Source organism: Hemicordylus capensis, chromosome 4, assembly GCF_027244095.1.
Source record: "Hemicordylus capensis ecotype Gifberg chromosome 4, rHemCap1.1.pri, whole genome shotgun sequence".
Taxonomy (NCBI): domain Eukaryota; kingdom Metazoa; phylum Chordata; class Lepidosauria; order Squamata; family Cordylidae; genus Hemicordylus; species Hemicordylus capensis.
The window spans coordinates 169,918,670-169,941,502 of record NC_069660.1 but is presented as its reverse complement, the minus strand read 5'-3'; the positions used below and the strand labels follow the sequence as shown (position 1 = coordinate 169,941,502).

Genomic DNA, 22,833 nt, shown 5'->3' with positions numbered 1-22,833 from the left:
GAAGGTACAGGTGAATCCTGTTATCCATGGGCTTCCATTTTCCACTTCAGCCATGGATAACGGAACCATAGACAATGGGCCATTGCATCAATGGGACTCGGAGGGGGGTTGGGTTCCTGGAGGGGGGAGGACGAGGCTAAAACCAGCTGAAAATATTGATACATTACAGGAACAAAGTGCTGTACTATGCTCTGTGGGTCTCCAGAGGTCCAGCAATGCCCTCCAAAACACCCAATTCTGCCATTTTTGGTGAAAAATCATGATTAAACTTTACAAATGAGCCACAAAATGGCTTCTGTCCTCAAAATGGTGGCCAGAAATTACCTCAAAGGTCATTTCCAGCCAACCCTGAAACCACAGATATGTGGAATTTAACCCTTTTTGTTCTGAAGCTGAGGCTGAGTGTCAATTACCTGATCGCAGAGATGCAGAGATGCTGGCTCTGCAGATAGCAAGATTTGCCTGTAGAGTTACACAGGTTACATAAATGTATATCATTTAATAAGGAGAAATATCTGAGCAACAATGAATTATCAAATGTAAGATAAGAAACTGAAATAAGGAGGGACAATTGCCTGTATTTGTCTATTTCCTATATTTCCTATATAATTTCCTATATAATTTCCTATATTACCTTGGATGCCATGCCAGGCACATTTGTGAACAAATATAGTAAATGACCCAGAAAATACAAACACATGCTCCTATTTAAGAACAGCTTGTAGCACAACAAGGTGTTCTGATGCAAGTAGGTACAACAGACCCATAGATGCAAAGAAAACCCAAACCTATGGGCACATCCAACACTTTATTGCACACACACACACACACACACACACACACACACTGCTATAAATTTCTGCACAGAGCAGAAGAAGCAGCAGATAGATTTTGCAATTTCAAAATGAACAAAGACATGCTCTTATAATAATGAAGCAGTGACCCAAAACTAAGGTAAGAAATGAGGGGAGGAAGGCAGCTGTATAAAATAATTTTGTTCCCCTATATGCATGATTTGCATCAAGTGAGTGTGTATGTATGAGAAATGAGAGAGAGAAATGTGATGCTTCTGTGTCCCAAATGTGATGCTGAGGCAGAGAGGTGACTGTCAATGAGAAGATATCCTTATTAACCAGTCTAGCTCTAGGCAGAACTCTCCTACCCCAAGCAAAAAAAACTATCAAGGAAGTTGCCCATTGCTTCAATTTTGAGGAACACTTTTCTTGTCTGTCAGGACACATACATACATCTTAATGAAGAAAAATAAAGTGGCACTCCCTCTGGGATCAAGACAGACACAGAAAGATGCCCAGATGGGTAAATGCACACTGTGTAGGGATGGGGAAGGCAAATCATGACACACAAGTACACAAATCATGACACACAAGTACACAACCCCATCCCATAACACAGAAAGAGAAAGAGATATAGATAGATTGACTCTGATTATTTGTCTTTCTCTTGGCATCCATCAGCCCAACACAAAGAGGAAATTCTCTGAAATTCATGCACCCTGGCACTGAGTAAACCTGACAAAAATATACATGCACTCATATTGCAACAGAGTAAAAGGCCAATATCTATCTATCTATCTATCTATCTATCTATCTATCTATCTATCTATCTATCTATCTATGGTAGTATATGTTCTGCATTTGAGGAAAGGAGACAACAACAAAGATACCCAGTCCTCCTTCGCACGAAAAATACCCTTCCTTTATACCACACATGCTGACCATCAATGTGAGACGCAAGCAGAGTACAGATAACTTCCAGTAAGAACCATATTAGTCTGTTGCAAGTCAAATCTGAATCCAAAAACCAGTTCAGTAATAGGGTTTCAGTGAACAGTGAGCTCCTTGGAGGAAGAGCAGGATATAAATGTAAATAAATAAATAAATAAATACTCAAATGAAATCTAAAAATCAATTGTTTGCATTGTACCTGAACTGAAATTGAACATTCAACACAAAAACTAGTAACCAGTTCATTAATCGGGTACTCAGTTTGCAATTACATTATCATTTCATTTTGAATTTGTGTCAATTGGTGTTTAACTTTTGAATCAATTGGGCAGACTCACGCAATTGGGTTCCACCTCAGGAGTGTGTGCCCCTCCGCCACCATCCCAGCCAGTTTCCTTTGTAGGTCAAGATATACTGTGATTGGTCACAATATACAGACCCACCAATCTCAGCATATTACTTCAGGGAACCCAAGATCTGAAACTTACTTGAACAAACTATTGAATAGACTCTATTGTCTGCTGCCTTCTGAAAAAGTAGCACGTGTTCCCATTACAAACAAAAACACAAAAACAAACCCATATTGATTTATATTTGTTTGAAACATTTATACCACCAGCACTGGATTGTTAGTGAGAAAAAGTGTAATACAGTAGATTGTATTGTCTTTGACATACAACCAGCAGAGACAATTGGTAGATTCAGACATTATGGTGAACTGGTGAGTGCCCATGAACCTGACTTCTGGTGCTGGGATAGTTGTCTGTTAATCTGCTGCACTATATGTGCAAATACACTACCAGTATCAGCAAATTCTGCTCTACTTGCTGTCCAGAAGCTGACATCTGTCTCCAACTTCAAATCTTAGTTACAGATGTTGACTTCTGGACCAGGGGTGTACCAAGGTTGGAGTGGGCCCAAAACCAAGATTTTAAAATTGGCCCACCGCTGCCTTCCTCTCCTTCTCCTGAACCCATGTCTCTGCTGCAGAAGAACATTAAGGACACATGTAATGTAGTGCAGCAGATTAACAGACAACCCAAACTGTCATTTGAATCCACTCCAACATATATGGACCAAATGATGGGGGGTTACAAAACAATTTGCAAAATATGGGAAAGGCAACTTGTAGAAATTACATGCTGCATTTTAAGTATATTGGCTTTTCACAGTAGAGGTTTTCCATGGTAAAATAACATGTCTTAAAGAGCAATGCAAATTAATTTAACATTTTTATTTATTATTTATTATTTATTAATTCAATTTTTATACCGCCCTTCCAAAATGGCTCAGGGTAGTTTACAATTAAAACATCCAAACAATTCGGCAAACCAGTGCTTGGATGTAGTTCTTTCAGATATTTTCCAATCTAGGGTTGTCACTAAGTAACTCTGTTTGAAAGCCTTGACCCTTATTTCAAAACACAACCACACCACCTGAGACTTTGTGCTGATATACTTTTATAATAAAACTGCAATCCTGTGTACACTGACTGGGAAGTCAAGCATCTTTCCCCCCTACACACACACACACACACACACACACACACACACACACACACACAGAGCAAACAAGCAGAGGCCATGTGCACAGGCGTGCGGCCTGCATAAAGACCGCCAGGCTGCAAGGCCACTGGGTGAAGGCCGAAAACTGGCCGAAGAGTGGCAGAACTGAGCGAGGGAGTCATTTTAAAGGCTGATGGGGGAGGGGGAACCTCTGTGAACCCCTCGCCACCTCCAGAAACTCTTCTGAAGGGAGTAAAAGGTAAAAAATTATTATTTTTAAAAAAGAATTTAAAGCTCACGAAACCTCCGAACATCTGGGGCTGTTCGATCCGGGGTCGGACTGAATGGGGGGGGGGGTCAGTTCGACCCTGAACAGTCGAATCAAACCGGTTCGACCTCGAAGAGGTTCAGGGTCAAACCTGTTTGCACATCCCTAAAATCAAGCATCTTTCTCCCCTCCACACACACACAACATGGCACACATGGGTTCTTGAGGGCACAAACAGCAACTGAACTCACAAGAGTACAATAATATCAAACAAGTGTATTCATCCAAATATGCATTAGCAGAAACATTTCAACACAACTTAACATTTTCCCACATCCTGTATAATTCTTTATCTGCTCCCCTCTCTGTCTCTAAAGGATCCAATATTTAAACAACTGAATTTCCAAGAATATAAAGATGTAAGAGAACCAAGGGAATGGGTTTTTTTTTTTTAAGGAGTATGGGGGAGACCTTGGAATTCTTGTTGGTTTTTAATGCAACTTGGGGGTTGGGCGGGAAAGAGGTGCACCATTCAGAAAAGCAGGAGCTGCTTAGCTGCTCCCTCATGCCTCTCTCTCCTGGATTACACTCTTTCCTTCGTCATAGCTGAATGGAGTGTTTGGAAGTAAGGCATCCCCCTCCCAGCTTCCCTCCTGCTGCTTTTGCTTTTTCAGGACATTTGCAGAGTTCAGGAGTTTTGCAAGCACAGAGAGCAGACACTGGTACAAAAATGAAACATACACAAGACAGCCCCGATCTCCGTGAGGGTGATCCATTCTCCACACCCCCACACACGAAACTCTTTCCCTTCTCTCTTTGAAGAGAGACAGTTTGCAAATTGAAGTCCAAGCTCCACAATTTGTAAAAAACAAAAATGGGGGGGGGGGGCCTTAGTTTTCCTTGTGCAGAGTTCAGGAGTTTTGAAAGCACAGAGAGAAGACATGTACAACTCCACGAGGGTGCTCCCTTCTCCATGCCCCCCCACACATGAAATTCTTCCCCTTTGCCCTTTGAAGAGAGACAGTTCGCAAACTGAACTCCAAGCACCACAATTTTAAAAACAAAAATGGGGTGGGGTGGGGGTTTACCCTTTCTTGTCTTCTTTGTAGTGTCTCCCTCCCTCTTCCTCCTTCAGGTCCAGCCTGGGCAATAGAAGACAGATAGAACTGTCCCCTCCCACAATAGCAGGACAGAGCTCAGCAGCAATCCAAACAATTATCCTTAGCTACCTCAGTCTGCCAGCAAGGAGGAAGCTTTGCCGAGGGGAAGTGTGCTTCTCTCCCTCCTTCCGTCGCCTTGGGCTCCCAGCGGCTCTCTCTCTCAAGCACACTGCATGGGTGGGGAAGCAGGGAGAGATTTGGCAGGCAGGCAGCTGCCTTTGCTCTCCCTTTCAGGCATGCTGTATGGCAGAATTGGTCAAGGACTGGCCTGGGGGCAAGAACTGGGCGGGGGGGCCCCTCAGAGGCTGTCTCCTTTTGCCTCATTAGTGATATACCCCTTTTCTGGTCTGCAAGTAGGGCAGAACATCCCTTGCTAACTGAGCAAAGAGGCACTTTTTAAAAGTGGTGATTCTCTTTATTTAACAGGGAGAGAGCAACTGGCCCTATCCAACCCCAGTACAGCATCCTTCCAGTGGCTGTTGCTGATGTCTATTTTATGTTTCCTTTTTAGATTGTGAGCCCTTTGGGGACAGGGAGCCATTTTATTTATTTATTTATGTATATCTATGAAAACCACTTTGGAACTTTTTGTTGAAAAGCGGTATATAAATATTCATCGTATTTGTTTTATTTAACATTGGCAGGTTTGCAAAGCACACCCAATGGTTATAGCTGTCCTGACACAGAAAGTCAGACTTACAGGAATGCTCTGGAAACTGGTGGTTTGGTGAGTTGCCAATTCATCATGATATCTGAACACACTCAGTTACTCACCTGAAGTATAAATACAGGAATACAGTCATTACAGAGGTGCCGAAATAATCCAAGCTGCCACAGTCAAATTATTTTGGTGGGGTGGGGGGAGTGGTAGCTTTAAAAGGAGGCATACAGGTCTTACCTGCTCTTCCACTGCCTCCCCACCCCACTGCGGCACTGTTGGTTCTAAAAAGCCGGGCTGTGTGGCTGCAGTGTTGCTCCCAGCAGCCTGCACATGGCATTGGCACACACATGGCCGCCACGCATGTGTGGCAGCCATGTGTGTGCTGATGCCATGTGCAGGCTTCTGGGAGCAGCACCGCAGCCATATTGTGTTGTGAGCTGCCCAAATAATGGTTTGTTAAGGGGTGGCTAACAATAAAGTTTTCATTCATTCATTCATTCATTCATTTCCAGCAGTGAGCAGCCTATTGCTTTGGAGAAATCCGCAAGCAGGACTTGAATCTTTCTTCCCACTGATGTTCCCCAGCCACAGGTATTCAGAGGGAGGCAACTTCTGCTTACAGGGGTTCAATTTAGCCATAATGGCTAATAGCCACTGATAGACCTCTTCTCCCTAAATCTGTTGTATCCCCTTTCAAATCCATCTAAGCAGTGGCCACCAGCAAATCTCATGTCATGTGAATCCCAGAAGTTCATTATGTGAAGAAGGACTTTCAGGCCATTCATTCATTCATTCACGTACTACCCTTCCAAAAATGTCTCAGGGAAGTTTACATCAAAACAACAACAACAAAATCAATTAACAATTAAAATCAAAACTAAATTAAACAATTAAAATCATTTAAACATTAAGACCATTAACATTACAGTCATTTAAAACCAACATTAAAAAATTAAAACCATAAATCTAATTAAAAGAATCACCTTTTAACATACAAAAGAATCGCCATCCATCAATTTCACTGGGTGACTATGACTTCTAATGTGATGAGACAGGAAGCAAAATTTTCCTCTATTCATTTTCTCCACATCATACATAATTGTATAAACCTCTATCATGTCCTCCCTCAGGGCAAAACTATACATTACTCCGAATGGATCATTTTAAAATGTGCTCAAGCCTGGCAATGACTCTTCTTAAACAAAAAGCAACCATGGGGCTTCCAGATTCAGGTCAAGACAGTGGTGCACAGGGAGAAGAGGGGTTAGCTCTTTTCCCTCGAGGACTTTCCTCCACTAGAAATCACTCCTAATACTGCTATTTGCCCTCAAACTCACTATTAGCAGTAAACAGCTGCTTCAGTTACCCTTCCCCTCAAGCTGCTATTTGCCTCTGATGTGGCAAATAGCAGTTCTGAAGTGACAATTTCCGGTGGGGAAATGGCACCAGAGGAAAGGGTTGACCCCAATGCTATGGTTTGGATATTCACTTGGTGAGTGCTTTGTTTAAAAAGAGCTTTTGTCAGGCAACATCTTTGACACCTTCTACGGACATCTCTGACACCTTCTACCGACTGTGTAATTTGGCTTATAATCAACCCTTTTCTAAATGAAAAGGCATGACAGTCTTTGGACTGCCTTTTTCTTTTCTTTATTTATAATTCAATTTCTATGCCACCTTTTATAAAACATATCCCAAGGCAGTTTACAAAAATTAAAACTGGAGCACCTTCTGAATGGAGCACATACAGAAGGTGTTCCAACCTCTTGATTACTTTGGATTCTCCCCCCTGCTCGCCTGCCCACATTCTGTGATATCCTTTTTGAGATGGAACAGGCAGAATTTAGTAGTGTGCATGGTTCGGTCCGGCACACTTGTACAGACCTCCGGACCAGTCTGGCGGTCCGGATGGGCGGGGGTCTGTTACTTTAAGGGGGGGTACTTTCCCCCCCCGCCGCTCTTCCCCCTCCGGTGCTGTTCCGTTTAAAGATCTTCTTGGGGCGGCAGGGAGCTCTGCCGCCCCTGCCCCCGTCGTTAGTTCTGAAGGCTTAAAAGCAAAGAGCGCTAGCGGTGCACATGTGCCCTGCGTGGCGCACGCTCGTATTTGATGCTGGCGCACGCACGCCAACATCAGAGGCACGCATGCCAGCATCAGAGGCACGCGCGCCACGCAGGTCACATGCGCGCCACTAGCGCTCGTTGCTTTTAAGCCTTCAGGACTAATGACGGGGGCAGGGGTGGCAGAGCTCCCTGCCGCCCCAAGAAGATCTTTAAACGGAACAGCACTGGAGGGGGAAGAGCGGCGGGGTGGGGGGTAAGTACCACCCCCCCTTAAAGTAACAGGCCCCCCTGTGCCGGACCGGGGGGCCTCTGGACCTTGCACACCCCTAGCAGAATTGTGCATAGACAACCAGAGTTGCAACACAGTGCAGCACCACCACCACCACCATATTGGAAACAGTATCTGGTGGGCCACTGTGCGAAACAGGATGCTGGACTAGATGGGCCTTGGGCCTGATCCAGCAGGGCTGTTCTTATGTTCTTAAATTACCATTTCTCTATAATGTCTTGCTGCCCTGAATAGATTTCTTAAAAGGAGTTCTCTCAAGGTCAGGAGCTGGAAATCCTACTGACCTAAGGGAAATATTTCCTGTTGTGCCTGTTTAGTAAAGATGGGAGCAGCCATGGAAATTATGTTTCTAAGCAGAGCACAAAGAGTACAGCAGCTTAGGAAAATACATGTTGTGGACTTTGTAATATAAGCACAAAACTTGACAACAGAAAGCCTATGAAGCTCAAAATAAGATATGAGGGCATTCTTTATATTTCCAGAAGTAAATCTCATTGGAGCTTACTTCCAAGTACGGATGCTTATTTGTAGTTTGGATATTGATAAACTGGGTGCTTTCCAGACTAGACCCTACAACGGAGTCAGGACATATCTTGGAAGTGTGCTTCCACACTTCCTGCATCATGACACTGCAGTCCCTACGTGAACAGCAGGGTACTGTTCACATTTCTAATACCTTGTTTCAAATTTAATTGCTGTGATATAGAGCTAGGATGTCATATATCCGGCGTGAAAAAGTTGCTGTTTTTTCGGGTTGTTAGTTGCTATGAGACTGCTGCCCCTGCTGTTGACGTTTCAAATGCGACTTGACTGAATGGAGGCATTTTGTTGCTGATGAGCAGCTAGTCTGGAAAGCGCCCTGGAATAGATTCAGAAGAGGGCAACAAAGATGGTAAGGGGCCTGGAAACCAAATCGTATGAGGAATGGTTAAAAGAGCTGGGTGTATTTAACTTGGAGAAGAGAAGACTAAACAGGGACTAATAGATATGATAACCATCTTCAGATACCCGAAGTGCTGTCAAATAGTAGGAGGAGTGGATGTTCTCTGTTGTTCCTGAGGGCAGGTCTAGAAACAATGGGTGAAATTTCAAGAAGCAGATTTAGGTTAGACATTAGGAAGACTGTCTTAACTGTAAGAGTTGTCTTAAATGTAAGAATTGTTTGACAGTGGAACAGTCTGTCTTGTGCAGCGACAGCTCTCCTTCAATGTAGGTTTTCAGTCAGTGGTTGGGCAACCATCTCTCAGAGATGTAGTAGTAGTTCCCTACACTGAGCAGGGGTGGACTAGAAGACCTCCAAGGTATATCCAATTCTAAAATTCTGTTATTCAAATTATTATTCAAACATAGTTCAAATTAAGATAGGAATTCTTGGAACATTCTCAGAAGTTTCAGAAATATGTCTTCCTGATATATTTGGAATTAAGTCTTCCTGTGATCATTGGGGCTTTTTCCAAGGTGATTGTACTTGCAGGGAAGTAAGCTTCACTGAACATACTGAGATTTAGAGATTTTCCAGATGGGGTGGTTTATTGGAGGAGGAAGTGTGATAAATGCAAACTGGAGGCTCTGTGGGCTGTCCACATGGACAGTCTCTCTTTCCCATTTTCCCCCTTTGTTCCATCTACACAGAAGGCTTTCAAATTGAAAAACTGTGGGTTTCATCTCCTTGTCTTCCTCTTCCCCTGCCCATCACTATTCATCCATTCTTGAATCTCCCACCCCACTTCTTCATAAGAAAAGCCCTGCTGGATCAGGTCCAAGGCTCATTTAGTCCCACATCCTGTTTCACACAGTGGCCCACCAGATGTCTCTGAGAAGCCCACGGGCAAGAGGTGAGGGCATGCCCTCTCTCTTGCTGTTGCCCCCCTGCAATTGGTGTTTAGAGGCCTCTGGCCTCTGAGGCTGGAGGTGGCCTATAGCCACCTTCCATTGTGTACATATCACTTGTTCATTCTTACCATCAATTATTACCTGTGTCAAGCATATCTTTGTAGCTCTGCTTACACTTGACATACTTTCCTTTTTATCCAGGGAAGGCATTTCTTCAAAATATTCACAGAGAGGGTACTTCCTACACCCAAAAGCCATGGCAGGTGGGTTTTTCCCCTCTTCCTTCTTCTTTTTGTGACAAAATGTGGAGGAATACAGGAAGCTGTGTGATGAATAATGCCTGCTTTCCCCCCAACCCCCCACTGTTTTTCTATTCCGCCTCCTTTCCTATATTATGTCTCTGTCAACTCCTCTGCCTCACTACAAAAAACCATCCTACCATCCAGCCTGTGTCTTTGTACATGAAAAACAGGCTTAAAAACTGAAAGCCCAGAATTTTCCAAAACAAGAGCTGGTAGTTACTAGGCTGACTAGACTCATTTTCATGAGATGAAACTGAAATAAATGCCATTGTTTGATTGAAGTAACACAATGAAGCTATCCTCAGAATTGATAAAAAACCAGGCAAGCCTGGTGGTTTTCTGGTGGCTAGCCCATCTAACAACCACTCCCTTAAACGAGGTTAATGGAGTGAGCGCTCCATTAACCTTGTTTTTTGGATTGTGTGTCAGCCGTGGCTGCTTGCAGGCATGACTGGAACACTCAGGGTGGTGGGAGAGGGGAGGAGGCACCCCAGGAAGGCACCATGCGAGTGTGAATGCTCCCCTTTCCCCAAGTCCTGGATCTCCCGACGGAGCTGCGGCCAGGGGCAGGAGCGCCCTACTGAAGCAGCCGCTCATCTGGACAGCTGATCCGGCCGCCCAGCAACGAGCGACTGCTCGTCTCCAGGGAGAGCAGGCTAAGTGCCTCAAAGTGTGTGATAGAGAATAATTAATTCATCTTTAGGAAACTTTAAGGGATGATGTAGCATGTTTGTGAGGAGATCTAATTTTATCCATGTTATTTTTACATGATAATTGGAAATTTAGTATTTTATTTACATGTTTTAAAAATGCAATGTAAATCTTATTTAAATTGAAACAAAATTCAATTTTTTATTTTCTTTAAAAAGAAAGAAAAAGAACTCATGCATTTTTATCCATCCTGATGTCCCAGTTTTAGCTCTGGGGTTTTACCTGGGCACCCCTACATTCCCCACACCTTTATTTACTTTTTAAATATTTTTATGCAGTACTTGCAACAAATCCTCTTCTGTTGTGCCAGTAGCTGATCTCTGGATTGTTTTCTTAGGGTGCCCCAGCTTTAGCTCTGCATTTCCCCCTATACATGTGTGTCTCCGCCTGCCCCCACGCTTATTTTAAAAACATTTTAATGGAGTCTTTGCATTACTACATCTTTGCACAAGTCTGCATACCCACTTCAGTAATATTATTATTATTATTAATAATAATAATAATAATAATAATAATAATAATAATAATAATTCAATTTCTATACCGCCCTTCCAAAAATGACTCAGGGCGGTTTACCCAGAGAAATAACAAATAAATAAGATGGCTCCCTGTCCCCAAAGGGCTCACATTCTAAATGGAAACATAAGACACACACCAGCGACAGTCACTGGAAGTACTGTGCTGGGGGTGGATAGGGCCAGTTACTCTCCCCCTGCTAAATAAAGAGAGTCACCACGGTAAAGGTGCCTCTTTGCCCAGTTAGCAGGGGTTAGTCATGTCCTGGTTGTTTTCCTAGGGTGCCTCAGCTTTAGATCTGGGGTTTTACCTGGGCATCAGTGTTCACTGTAACAGAGATTCCCAGATGCTGTTGACTACAACTCCTGTAATCCTCAGCTAAAGGCTATTGCAGCTGGGAATCCTGGGAGTTGCAGTCAACAAGATCTGAGAATCCCTGTTACAGGGAACACTGCTGAGAACCTGTGTCTTCCTCCCATCCCTTAATTATTATTTTTAATCTTTTTAATGGAGTAGTTGCATCAATATACCTGTGCACAAGGCCTGAAAACCTACAGTACTTCAGTTGCTCAACATTCCACCTTCTACAGCCGTAACAACTGCACCAATGTGCCCCTCACTTCCACACCTGGACACACCCCTGCAGTCCTCTTTCTTGTGGTGCATAGTCCACTTCTGGTCACCTAACTAGCCTAATATGTAGGAAAATGAGTCTGGCCACATCTGCATGGAATATGTAGCCGTGGGTTCTACACCCCTCTGCAGAGAGGAGGGGGAACTGGCTGTGCGGGCTTCTTTCTTGACAGAAGGTCAGCCCACACAGTCAATCATACCAGAGTTGAGGGAGGAGCTTCCTCCATCAACTCCAGTTCCAGGGGAAGCAGCCTGTGGTTCCGAATTAAGACATACCGCAGTCTGCATCAAATCTTGGGTTGCGACGGCAAAACTCACTACAACCTGAGGGTTCAGATTGGTGTTCCAAATCTGAACTCTCGGTTTCATCACCGCTTCAAACCACATTTGACTGCATTTGGACGTAACATCCACAGAACCACTGGTCCATTCAACTGCAGTTCCATGTTACATGCGAATGTGGCCTCTAACCTGTCCACCAGGAGCTTTCCCAGATGCTGCCGCTTTACTGCAGCAGAAAATGTCTAAAGTTAAACTGTTTTAAGCACTGCACCACAGTGCTACTTTTTAGGATGCACAGAACGCACAGTAACTGTGAATTGTCAGGGAAAAGGTTGAATAATGCCATTGAATGGCATCTTCTGTTGCTGTCCTGATGCTGACAATGATTCCCTCATATGAACTCCCCCCAGCCTAAGTGTAGTGAAGTGACATTAAACTGCTGTTTGGAAAAGCTCCAAGTGAGGGCAGAAAAGGTGGATGTAAAATGGCTGCCAGGTGATGGTCAGAAATGGCAGGCATAGAATTGCTGCTGCACCACCATCCAGATACCTTAGAAAAAACAGCAACACTACAACTCCTTAACTCATTCAGCCTTCTCTCAATGTCCCGAATCACACCCCAAGGCTAAAATACTAAAGCACTCCCCAGCAACACCCCAAGAAAACCCCCAGAGATTTTATAGCTCTAGAAAGTGGAATGTTGAGCAACTGAAGCGGGTTTCCTGGCTTATGCAAAGATGTATTGGTGCAAATACTCTGTTAAAAATATGAGGAAAGGGGGAAACAAGCTAAAACAACCCACAATTCAAAAGCCAAAACAAACCAAAAACCAAAAAACCAAACCAGCTACAGATGTTATGCATGATGGGTCTGCACAAATGGGGGGGAAATTGTCCGCTTTAAAAAAAATCAATTTGGGGGGAGTATTTGTACACTTATAGCAGTGCTTCCAACAACACACAGCATCTGCTGGAGTTTCTATTATGGCAGGCAGCCCAAAGATGACCAATAAAGTTAAAAAAAGAAAAGAATAGGGGAAGCATAATCAAACCCGTGAAAAACTAGTATTTACAACTGCTGGATGCTTTCCCGGGAAAGTAAAAGGGGGGATGTGGGCCAATACTTTCTATCTATCTATCTATCTATCTATCTATCTATCTATCTATCTATCTATCTATCTATCTATCTATAATGTTTGTTTGTTTGTTTGTTTGTTTGTTTGTTTTAAAAAATAAATGTAGGCAAGAGCGGAGCAGAAACCCAGCAAAGTGCCTAGGCTTATGGAAGTGAAGATGCATGCCACGGGAAAAAGAAGTGCCCAGGGCGCTTTCCAGATTAGATCCTGCAACTGGGTCACATCGGATCTCGGAAGTGTGCTTTCACACTTCCTGCGTTGTGACACCGCAGTCCTTATGTGGACAGCAGGGTGCCATTCACATTGCCAATGCCTTGTCTTGAATTTAATCACTGCACTATAGAGCTAAGATGTTGTATGTCTGGTGTAAGGAAGTTGCTGTTTGGGGGGGTTGTTAGTTGCTGCGAGACTGCTCCCCCTGCTGTTTACATTTTCAATGAGACTTGCCTGAACGGAGGCATTTTGCTGCTCTTGAGCAGCTGGTCTGGAAAGCACCCTAATGAGGAAGTGGAGGCATGCCATAGAGACTGGAGAGACCCGAGTTCAAATCCCCATTCAGCCATGATACGAGCTGGGTGACTGTGGGCCAGTCACATCTCTCCCAGACTAACCTACTTCACAGGGTTGTTGTGAGGAGAAACATAAGTATGTAGTACACTGCTCTGGGCTCCTTGGAGGAAGAGCGGGATATAAATGTAAATAAATAAATAAATAAAATAATTTGTCCAGACATCGTCCTACAATATTCCACACTGATTTTTTCAGGAGAATTTAAAAGTACTCTCTAAAAAGACAGTTACTTCATGCACTGAAGTGTTGATTGTCATGAAAAAAGCTTGGAAGGGCCATTTGCCATTTGAACACCCGGGAACTGTTACTGTAGTCAAGCTGCTATATATCACCACCTGGAAAACCAGGCATGTAGGAAGCCACTGGCAGTGTGGGTGCAACCCACCAGTGGCAGTTCCTAGGTCTCCTAGCCACACCCCCTGTGTCTGACATCAGATGCAGGGGGCAGATGGAGTGGCTCCACAGGGAGTGGTGGCCGGGTTCTCTGGACCCATCCACACAATGGTGGCTCCGCCCCTGTGGAAAACTCCTTATTTCTAGAAATATTAAAAAATGCCTCCTTAAAAAATGCCTATCTTAATTTAAGTTTCATGCGGACTCCTTTCTATACATCAAGTTTCTTGCTCTTCTCACAAAGCATACCATTCTTATGTGGCTTAGCCACAGTGCTGAAAAGGTATGATGCAGTGACAACTGCAAAGATGATATTTATCTTCTTCTGAATACAATGTTACTTGCTCACAATGCATCAAAAGCAATATTAATCTGATATTATTTCCTTTTTTAAAAAGTGTCTACACCTGGAATGATGAACAAGATTACGCAATGAACACAAAATGGCTTTTAACTCAAGTTGATGATTATCCCAAGTGTAGAACTAAACAAACATTTCCAAGGGAAGATTACCAAGGGTGTTGTAGTTCCAGAGACCAATGAGCCAGTGATGCTAATAGCCTGGGGTGGGGTGGGGGGTGGGAATTGCCTAACCAAGCTCCTGAGAGCTTCCAGACAAAGCCAAAAGTATAATAAAGTCTTCCACTGGACGCTTTGCTAGTTCTCTCTCTTTTCTGGATCCCTTTGGCTTATAGTGAGGAGGGGGGTGAAGGGAGAGAGGGGGGGTGGGGGAGGGCGGGGGAGGGCGAGGGAGGGAGATGAGGAGGGAGGGAGGGGGAGGGAGGGATGAGGAGGGGGTGAGGGAGAGAGAGGAGAGAGAGCTTTTGCCAATGCCTGTCTTCCTCTCTTCCCATTGTAGCAAGGTATGCCGCATGGTGTGTCACTCTAGGTATGCCACATGGAAGACTTAAGGGCCAACCAGGGAAGAGTTGGGAGAAGTTGTGATCTCTCAATTGCCTTTCAATTAATTTAAAATTACCCTGCTGTTCTGTGAGTACTTGCAACCTGGTAATGTGAGTACTTGCAACCTAGGTTGCACGGACAAGGCTATATGGACCAGGAGAGCCAATATGGAGACTTCTTTTCATTTTGTTCAAAAAGAACAAAGTCATTGTGATGGAAAGGGTAAAAGGAATTGCAGTACCAAATTATTTCATTTTATTCCCACCCTTCTTCCACGGAATTCAGGGTGGTATATACAGCTCTCCCACTTTATCCTCACAGCAAACCCCTGTAAGGTATGCTAGGCTGAGACACTGGCCCCAAGTCACCCAGGGAGGTTCCTTCCTGGAATTTGAATCCAGGTGTCCCAGGCAGTGTTCCCTCTATTTTTTCCCCATCTATGTGTGAAATGAGTTTTGTTCTGGGTGGTAGTATCAAGGTAGTGTGACTTACATTCAGAGTGGGGCCTAGAATTAACTGAGCGAACATCAAAAAATGTGTGGTGTGCATGCACATGTGCACACCATAAGGAAACACTGCTCCCATGTTCCAGTAGGAGACCTTAATCACTATACCATACTGGCTCTAATTGTGCATTTTGAAGAGAGCAATACATCATTGCAGCAAATAGACGTTTGGAACTTATATTCTACACTTTGGCATCATCATATGCCCGTCAGTAATTTTCAACCAGAATAAAAAGTCTAGGGTTAAAATTGCAAGTTTATGCTTTATGGTCTTGATACAGATTGAAGTCCCAGAGTCGTTTAAGGTATATTGAAAGCTGAATTAGCCATATCTGAGCATTTATTTCCACAGTAAATGAATCCTAGATTAATCTTAAGTACTTCAGAAGGGTCCAAGGAGGTTCAAAGCTGAAGGTGTGCATGCTGTTGTGACCTGGAGAAGTCAGACTGATCCATATTAACTGCAGAAATTAAAAATTGCTTAGCATAAAAGCAACAGTCCTACCTGAATCAGTTCAACAGTTGACAAGGCAATTATCCCAGAAATAGCAAATGTGAGTCTGAATCTAATTAACAAGGATACCTCCCAGCCCTTGTGTAGGTTTCTCCTTTTGATATTGTATTACTGTCAAGTGTGAATGATTTGGCCCTGGCACTACCATAAAAACCTTTGCCTTAAAGGTGAAGCATCAGCTTTGGAGAGTGGATAAGGGCAGTGTTCCTTAAAATGTGGATAAGTGCTAGGGGGTGTATATTAATTGTCTGATGCTACTCTGGTTTGCTTTGGACCAGGCCAGTTCAGTGGCTTGACCGAGAACTGAACCAGACATGGTTTGGTCAATGATTGGACTGAACCAAGCCTGGTTCAGGCAGACCGGTTTGGCATCGAAAGGAAGGCAGGGGGGGGTGGCAAGAGAAGTAGTTTAAAGTTCTTACTGTGTCCAGCCAGCGGCTATCCTGGTAGCAGTGCGGTTCCAGACTGGACTGGCTGGTTGGTTCAACCAAACCAGTTTGAGGACACACGGTTTGGTTTCAATTCGGTCTGAATTTGAATCAAACTGCAATTTTTACAAGTAAGCAAATTTAGACTAAGAATTAGGATGACTATCTTAACTGTAAATGTTTGATGGTGGAACAGTCTGTCTCATGCAGTGATGGTCTACTGGAATTTTTCAACAGCCATCTGTCAAGATAGTCGTCACTCAGGGATGCTGTAGCCGTTTCCTACATTGAGCAGGAAGAGGAAAAGAATGTCAGGGTCCCTATTAACTCTAAAATTCAGTGGCTTAGATACAGCACAGAGTCCCACAGGTGGTTTCCATACCACCCTCACTGCTGTATGTATTTTTTAAAAATCCACTTAGTTGCACTGCAGTGCTGTCGCTCAAACTTTGTTGGTTTTTGTGCCTTCCAGGCTTTTGCACAGCAGTGCTTTAGTGCTGCTACCAGATTTGCAGCTTGAACCAATATACGTTTCCTCAGAAATAAGTCCAATTGCTTATTCTTGTGCAATGTTAATGGAACTGTCCCAGGGTGATTGGTGAACACCCCAACATTGCATTTGGGCTTTGTGTGGGGAATTCGTGAGCTGGGGTGCAGCAATCAGAATAATTTTTGTGCAAAGCATTGGTTACAGAAAAGTGAACTAACAGAGAAGTTAAAATTCAAAAACCCAGACCATTTGGGGGATGCTGTTTCTGTGCTTATATGAAGCCTGGAAGCTATTAAGGTCTGGATGAATCAAAACTAGCTCAGACTGAATCCCACTAAGACTGAATTACTTTTATTCAGCCCTCGTAACAGCCAACAGCTGGATGTGAACCTTGTTTTAGATGGGGTGGCGCTGCCCTAAAAAGAGCTTGTTCGTGATTTGGGGGTCCTTTTGGACTCGCGTCTCCTGCTTGAGCAGCAGGTGGAAGCTGCGGCCAGAAGTGCTTTTGCCCAGCTTCATCTGATTCGCCAATTACTCCCTTACCTTGATCGGCAGGCATTAATGACAGTGACCCATGCCCTTGTTATCTCCCATTGAAATTATTGTAATGCTTTCTATCTAGGGTTACCTTTGAGGACAATCGGGAAGCTGCAGCAGGTCCAGAATGCAGCGGCTCGCCTACTCATGGGTGTCAGAAAATATGACAGGGTAACATCTCTCCTATAGTCATTGCACTGGTTGCCTATTCGCATCCGAGCTCAATTTAAGGTCCTGGTTCTGACTTTCAAAGCTTTGGGGGACCTGGCGCCTGTCTACCTAAGACCTGCCTCTCCCATCCAGTTACATCCCGTCCAGTTAGACCATCTCAGATGGCCCTTTTGTCGGTCTCTGATTTCCGAGATGTTCGGAGCTTTGGGGCCTGGGAAAGGGCCTTTTTGGTTGCTGCCCTGCTCCTTTGGAACTCTCTCCCCCTACAGATCCGGCTAGCCCCTTCCTTACCAATCTTCAAATCGCTGTTGAAGACTTTTCTTTTTCACCAGGCTTTTGCCCTGCAGTTTATTTTTCTGCTCTTTGGTAGTTACTTTAGTTTATAATTTAGAATGTAATTTTTAATGTTGCCTGTTGTTATTGTTCACCGCCTAGAGTCTTCAGAGTGGGCGGTATATTTAATGTCTCTAATAAATAAATAAAAACAAACAAGGTTTTATTGTAGGGTAGGGGTACATTGGAATAAGAAAGTTGATTAGAGCAATATTACTACTAAAAATATGTTACAAGATTAACTATCTAGCTAATCTAGTTAACTATCTAGTTATCTAACTGCAAAGAGGAAATTTAGCTTAGTGTCCAAATTAAAATAACTTCCAGGCTGACTGACAGAAACAGGTTTTATTTTAAAATTTAAGAAGAGAGCAGGGATAGGGAGCTCAGGGGCACAGCAATTATCATCCAACCTCGTCTTTCCTTTAGTGGCGATTAGACCCCCGTGGCTTTGGTGCAACTGAAAGACTGCTTCCCTCCTGGTGATAAAGAACCAAAGTCAGATTGGTTAGGTAGCAGGAGTAAATCCAAAAGGTGCCTGTTTTCGTGTAGTTAGCTTCTAGCAGCAAGGTGAGCTGGATGGATTGGGCCAGGCAAGACGGCCGATCTGGAGGCTGGAAGCGCAATTGGCACTCAGAGCAAGACACAGCTAGATGTAATGCGTGTCAGGTCTAGTGTCCAAATTGTGGGTGACTGCAAGGTGTGGAAACCAAATGAAGCACACTGGTTCAAGAAACCAGGGGCAGTTAATGTGTCCTGAGGCAATATTCCAGCTTCCCTTCTTTCCTGATTAGGGCAATTCCAGGGAATCTCAAAAGGTTCCATGGTCTGTTTCTGCTTTGTTGGAGTTACAACACAATGGGGCTATTCCCACAATCCCTGGAAAGCGGGCTAAGGGAGCTTAGCCTGCTTTCCAGGGATCGTGGGAACCACCAGGCTCTCAGGTGAGCTTGGTGCTCCCAAGGCAGCCACCTAATTCCCCCTCCCCTTAAATGAGGTTAACGGAGTGAGCGCTCCATTAACCTCATTTTTTTGCTCATGTGTTGCTGATGTGTGCGGCAGCACATGAGCAGACCCCAAACCGGGAGGCAGACTCCCGGGCTCGTGGGACTGTCCAGGATGCCCCACATGCTCATATGGGGCATCCTGGAACGTCTGGGGGCTGAGCAGCCCCCGATCCCCACAGCGCCCACCGGCTCTGTGACGGAGTCGGCAGCTGTGAGGGCGGCCAATCTGGCCACCCAGCTATGAGCAGCTGTTCATCTGTGCGGAGAGCGGGCTAAGCCAATCATGAGAAGAGTTTCAATGATTTGAATGGGTCAAGAGCAACTTGTATGTAAATGGAGTGAATGGACATGCATGTGCGGTATCTCTTAGGTCAGAAGATCCTAGTAAACCAATCAGTAAATGAGTATACTTCTGAATTCCTATTGCCCACTTAACTCTTTTTGATGGGAAGGGTGTTGCACTGCAGAGCCTTATCTGACTTTCCTGCTGAGGTGATTTAGCTTGTTTAAGGTAACTGCAGAAGAGGGGACGTAAGGGGGTCAATCTTTGGACAGCCAGACCTTGAGAGGAGACTAACCCGAAAGTTAACTCTGGAGTCTACTTAGGCATTCCCAAAATACAGGGAAAGGCGCAAGGCTAATCCCTTTGCAATTGGCTTGACAGCTGTTGAATATAGGGGCAACTGTCCCACTGCCTGCTAAGTGACTGGTCCCCAATATGCCAACAAATAGGGAGCCCATGATCTCATGAGACTCCTGAGCATGTTAAAAGTGAGAACCACAAACCTGTGGTCTCAGACATAAGCAGAGAGGCTTCTGGGAGCCTGCAGAAGAGTAGTGCTAGCAACAGCAAACATCATCGCATCAGCCTGTAAAGGGCACAGGAATCCATCTTATTTATTTATTATTTCTCTGTGTAAACCACCCTGAGCCATTTTTGGAAAGGCAGTATAGAAATTGAATTCTTCTTCTTCTTCTTCTTCTTCTTCTTCTTCTTCTTCTTCTTCTTCTTCTTCTTCTTCTTCTTCTTCATTATCATCATCTAACTGGGAAAGAGTTGAATGGGACTTGCTCCAAGTGAGTTTCTATAGAACTGCAGCCTCTGTTTCTAAAAAGACAATGACTGTGTAAGTTTGCTTTTGAGAAAGGTTGGTGGGGTGTATATTAAAACCTCACTGGCACAGAAGTGCTCTTCAAGAATCCTAGAAAATGTAAGTGCAGCAGGTCAAGGGAGTGTGGTTCTTCCTCTACAGTTCCCCTTCATCAGAGGATGTCAGGATGTTGTCACAACCGAAGTCAGGGCAGGGGGGCAGTTCTGACATACATTTACATAGCTCCTCCTTGTCAGCCAAGCCGCAGCCCAGCCAAGCAACTAGGAAGATACTTCTCCCCAAACTTTCCTATGTTGCTCATCGAAGTCTGTTCGGGCTTTTTGGTCAAATAGCTCCTGCTCCTTTCTACAGAAGTCCAGTGATACCAATCTGGACTGTGTACCCTAAATTCTCCTGGTACCAGGACATTGGACTTCCTGCTCTCTTCTCAACCCCACTAAGGGGCTGGGGTCTCCCAGAATGACAGGGTCTCCCCACTGTCAATCTGTCCTTGATGTCCCTGTCTGTCTGTCGGTTCTTCCTGACCCTGCTTATGTGAATGTGCCTGAACTTGTCCAGGCTTGTCTAAGTCAATTCCCTGCTCCCCTTCTCTGGACATTGATAGATCGTGAACCTGAAGTTAGTTGGGTTCCCTACTGAAGTACATCCTGCAATGCCTCTGGAAGTCCAGATGGGCTTAGCTTGTTTCTGCTCCCTGGACCCATTCAGGGACGCATTGTCAGTTGGTCTGGCCCCTTGTGAAGTCCTCAAGCCTGACCCCCACTGCCCTTTCCCTGGTGTTAACTTCCATGTGTGTCTCGCTTCCTTCTCTGGTTTATGAACTAACCCCAGTTTCCTCTGAGTACCCAAACTTATTCGGGTCCAACTCCTTGAACCCTCCCCTCATGATGGATCTCTGCACCACCTCTTTGCTCTTCCTGTACCTGATTTCAATCAGATAATGTTTGTCTTGTACTCCCCTTGTCACCCTTCCCCTTCTCCCTTACTTTATAGACCACATTTAGTATAGGCACATCTATATTCAACATATTCCTTAGACAGTCATTTAGTAGCCAGGTAACAAAAAGTAAAGGTTGAGCAATAGCACCTAGACACACATATTTCATCTTACATGTTCAAGTGTCATGTTGGAATGCCCCACATATTCAAATAATCAAAGCCTCACTTTATATTCAATAAAATATGCTTTTATTCAGATTCTAAGTTGTGGGTGTCAGTTCTTCCTGGGAGGGCATTTTGATTTATAACCACACCTTGGTTCCCAAGACGGGTACATACAGCACCCCCTTGTAACAGAAGTAAAGTTCAATTGGGGAAAAAGGCAGGGGCTGTTCCACACTGAGGATTTGGGGCGTAAATAATGCACAGATTCTGGCTTGCTATCTTTTCTTTTCCTGGGAGGGGGGCTTTGAAAGGCAACAGATTTATCCTGATTTCTAGACATGAGTTTTTGTCACCAAGCAGGGTGACAAAAAGACTTTGAAGCAAATAGAAACACCACAAAAGGAAATAAATAAGAAGCAAGTCTTATGTTCTCTTCAGAAAACAATTGCAGTGTCAGGCAGTGCCAAGTAGGGGAAGGTGCTAATGGGGAAACTGACAGACAGCACCAGTGTGGAGAAATTATCATAAAAATAAATAAATCTTCAGCCTCTGACAGCAAGCAGAGTATTTTGTTGTGTTTTGTTTCTCTCAGTGTCTAAAATGAGGGAGATCTTTCTCCTGTTTCCCCTGCTTACGGACAAAGTTTCGTATCATATTCATACGTGTGTACAACACACACTCGCACACACTGTGTCCATATCCCTCCCCCACCTCTGATTGTCTGGGCACACATTAAAAATATCAATGTTTAGCTCTCAATCCAATTATTTTTCTCAAAGCTCATAGTTTAGAAATGAACATCAAATATTTCTCCTACTTGAATTACTAAATCCCTTGGTTCTGTTCACATGGGGATTAGAATCCCCAATCCACAAATAAACATTCATTGAAAGATGGGGGAAATGCAGACATTTTACAGGTCTCCTGAAGGGGCTCAGATCCCGAGTGGAGCCTGGGAGTAAATGGTTGGCACCTGGCAGAGTAAAGGTGGGAGAGGCAGAACCCAGGTCAAGACAGTTGGCAGTTGGGACAAGTGCCATAATAACTGGGGATGTTGAGGTCCAAGGGACAATAGGAGGGACACAGTGCTGTTAACTGGATTCACAAGCCCTGGAATATAAGGGTGTAAACAATTGAGATCTCTGATCTCCAGACTGCACCGAAGTACAGATACTAGATCCTAGGGATGCGGAACAGAATCCAATGAGCATTTGCCATTCATTAGAATACATACAGCCATATTGCCATGTTTGGATATAAAGACAAATCGGAAGCCTAAGGAGTTTAAATAAAGGAACCTACGGAAGTAAGTGGCGCAGCAGGGAAATGCTTGACTAACAAGCAGAAGGTTGCCGGTTCGAACCCCTGCTGGTACTATATTGGGAAGCAGCGATATAGGAAGATGCTGAAAGGCATCATCTCATACTGCGCAGGAGGAGGCAATGGTAAACCCTTTCTGTATTCTACCAAAGAAAACCACAGGGCTCTGTGGGTGCTAGGAGTTGAAATTGACTTGACGGCACGCTTTACCTTTACCTTTAAGGAAATGAAAGGACACTAGTCAATCACTAGTCAATCTTCCAATTTTTCCAAACAGACAAGGCCCTTCATGAGGAAATGGGGGGGGGAGGGGAGTGGGAGTGGGCCTATATTACAAGTTCATAC

The 22,833-nt window shown here is 44.2% G+C and overlaps 1 protein-coding gene and 2 long non-coding RNA genes across 21 annotated transcripts in view; 1 reads left to right on the top strand and 2 right to left on the bottom strand.

The window, feature by feature from the left end:
- The window catches only part of LOC128322711 (uncharacterized), a 204,654-nt gene extending 199,853 nt beyond the window's left edge, over nt 1–4,801 (bottom strand). For 2 of the 3 annotated variants that reach the window (XM_053244514.1, XM_053244515.1), the window contains exon 1: nt 4,607–4,766. The gene's annotated coding sequence lies outside the window, so the exon portion shown is untranslated. Of the gene's footprint in view, nt 1–4,606 lie in introns of all 3 variants that reach the window. The other variant, XM_053244510.1, reaches the window with a different exon arrangement.
- Nucleotides 1–22,833, top strand: part of LOC128322712 (uncharacterized) — a 255,068-nt gene that overhangs the window by 144,911 nt on the left and 87,324 nt on the right. For 12 of the 17 annotated variants that reach the window (XR_008305912.1, XR_008305904.1, XR_008305903.1 and 9 more), the window contains 3 exons: nt 5,323–5,405; nt 5,852–5,930; nt 9,724–9,785. The exons of 1 other annotated variant lie outside the window; for it this stretch is intronic. This is a non-coding gene — a long non-coding RNA (uncharacterized LOC128322712). Of the gene's footprint in view, nt 1–5,322; nt 5,406–5,851; nt 5,931–9,723; nt 9,786–13,206; nt 14,414–14,461; nt 14,621–22,833 lie in introns of those variants that run through there. 4 more of the 17 variants (XR_008305908.1, XR_008305913.1, XR_008305907.1 and 1 more) reach the window with 4 other exon arrangements.
- Nucleotides 16,582–22,833, bottom strand: part of LOC128322713 (uncharacterized) — an 80,309-nt gene continuing 74,057 nt past the window's right edge. Inside the window, exons 3-4 of the long non-coding RNA XR_008305920.1 lie at nt 17,904–18,079; nt 16,582–16,696 (exon numbers count right to left, since the gene is read on the bottom strand). This is a non-coding gene — a long non-coding RNA (uncharacterized LOC128322713). The remainder of the gene's footprint in view (nt 16,697–17,903; nt 18,080–22,833) is intronic.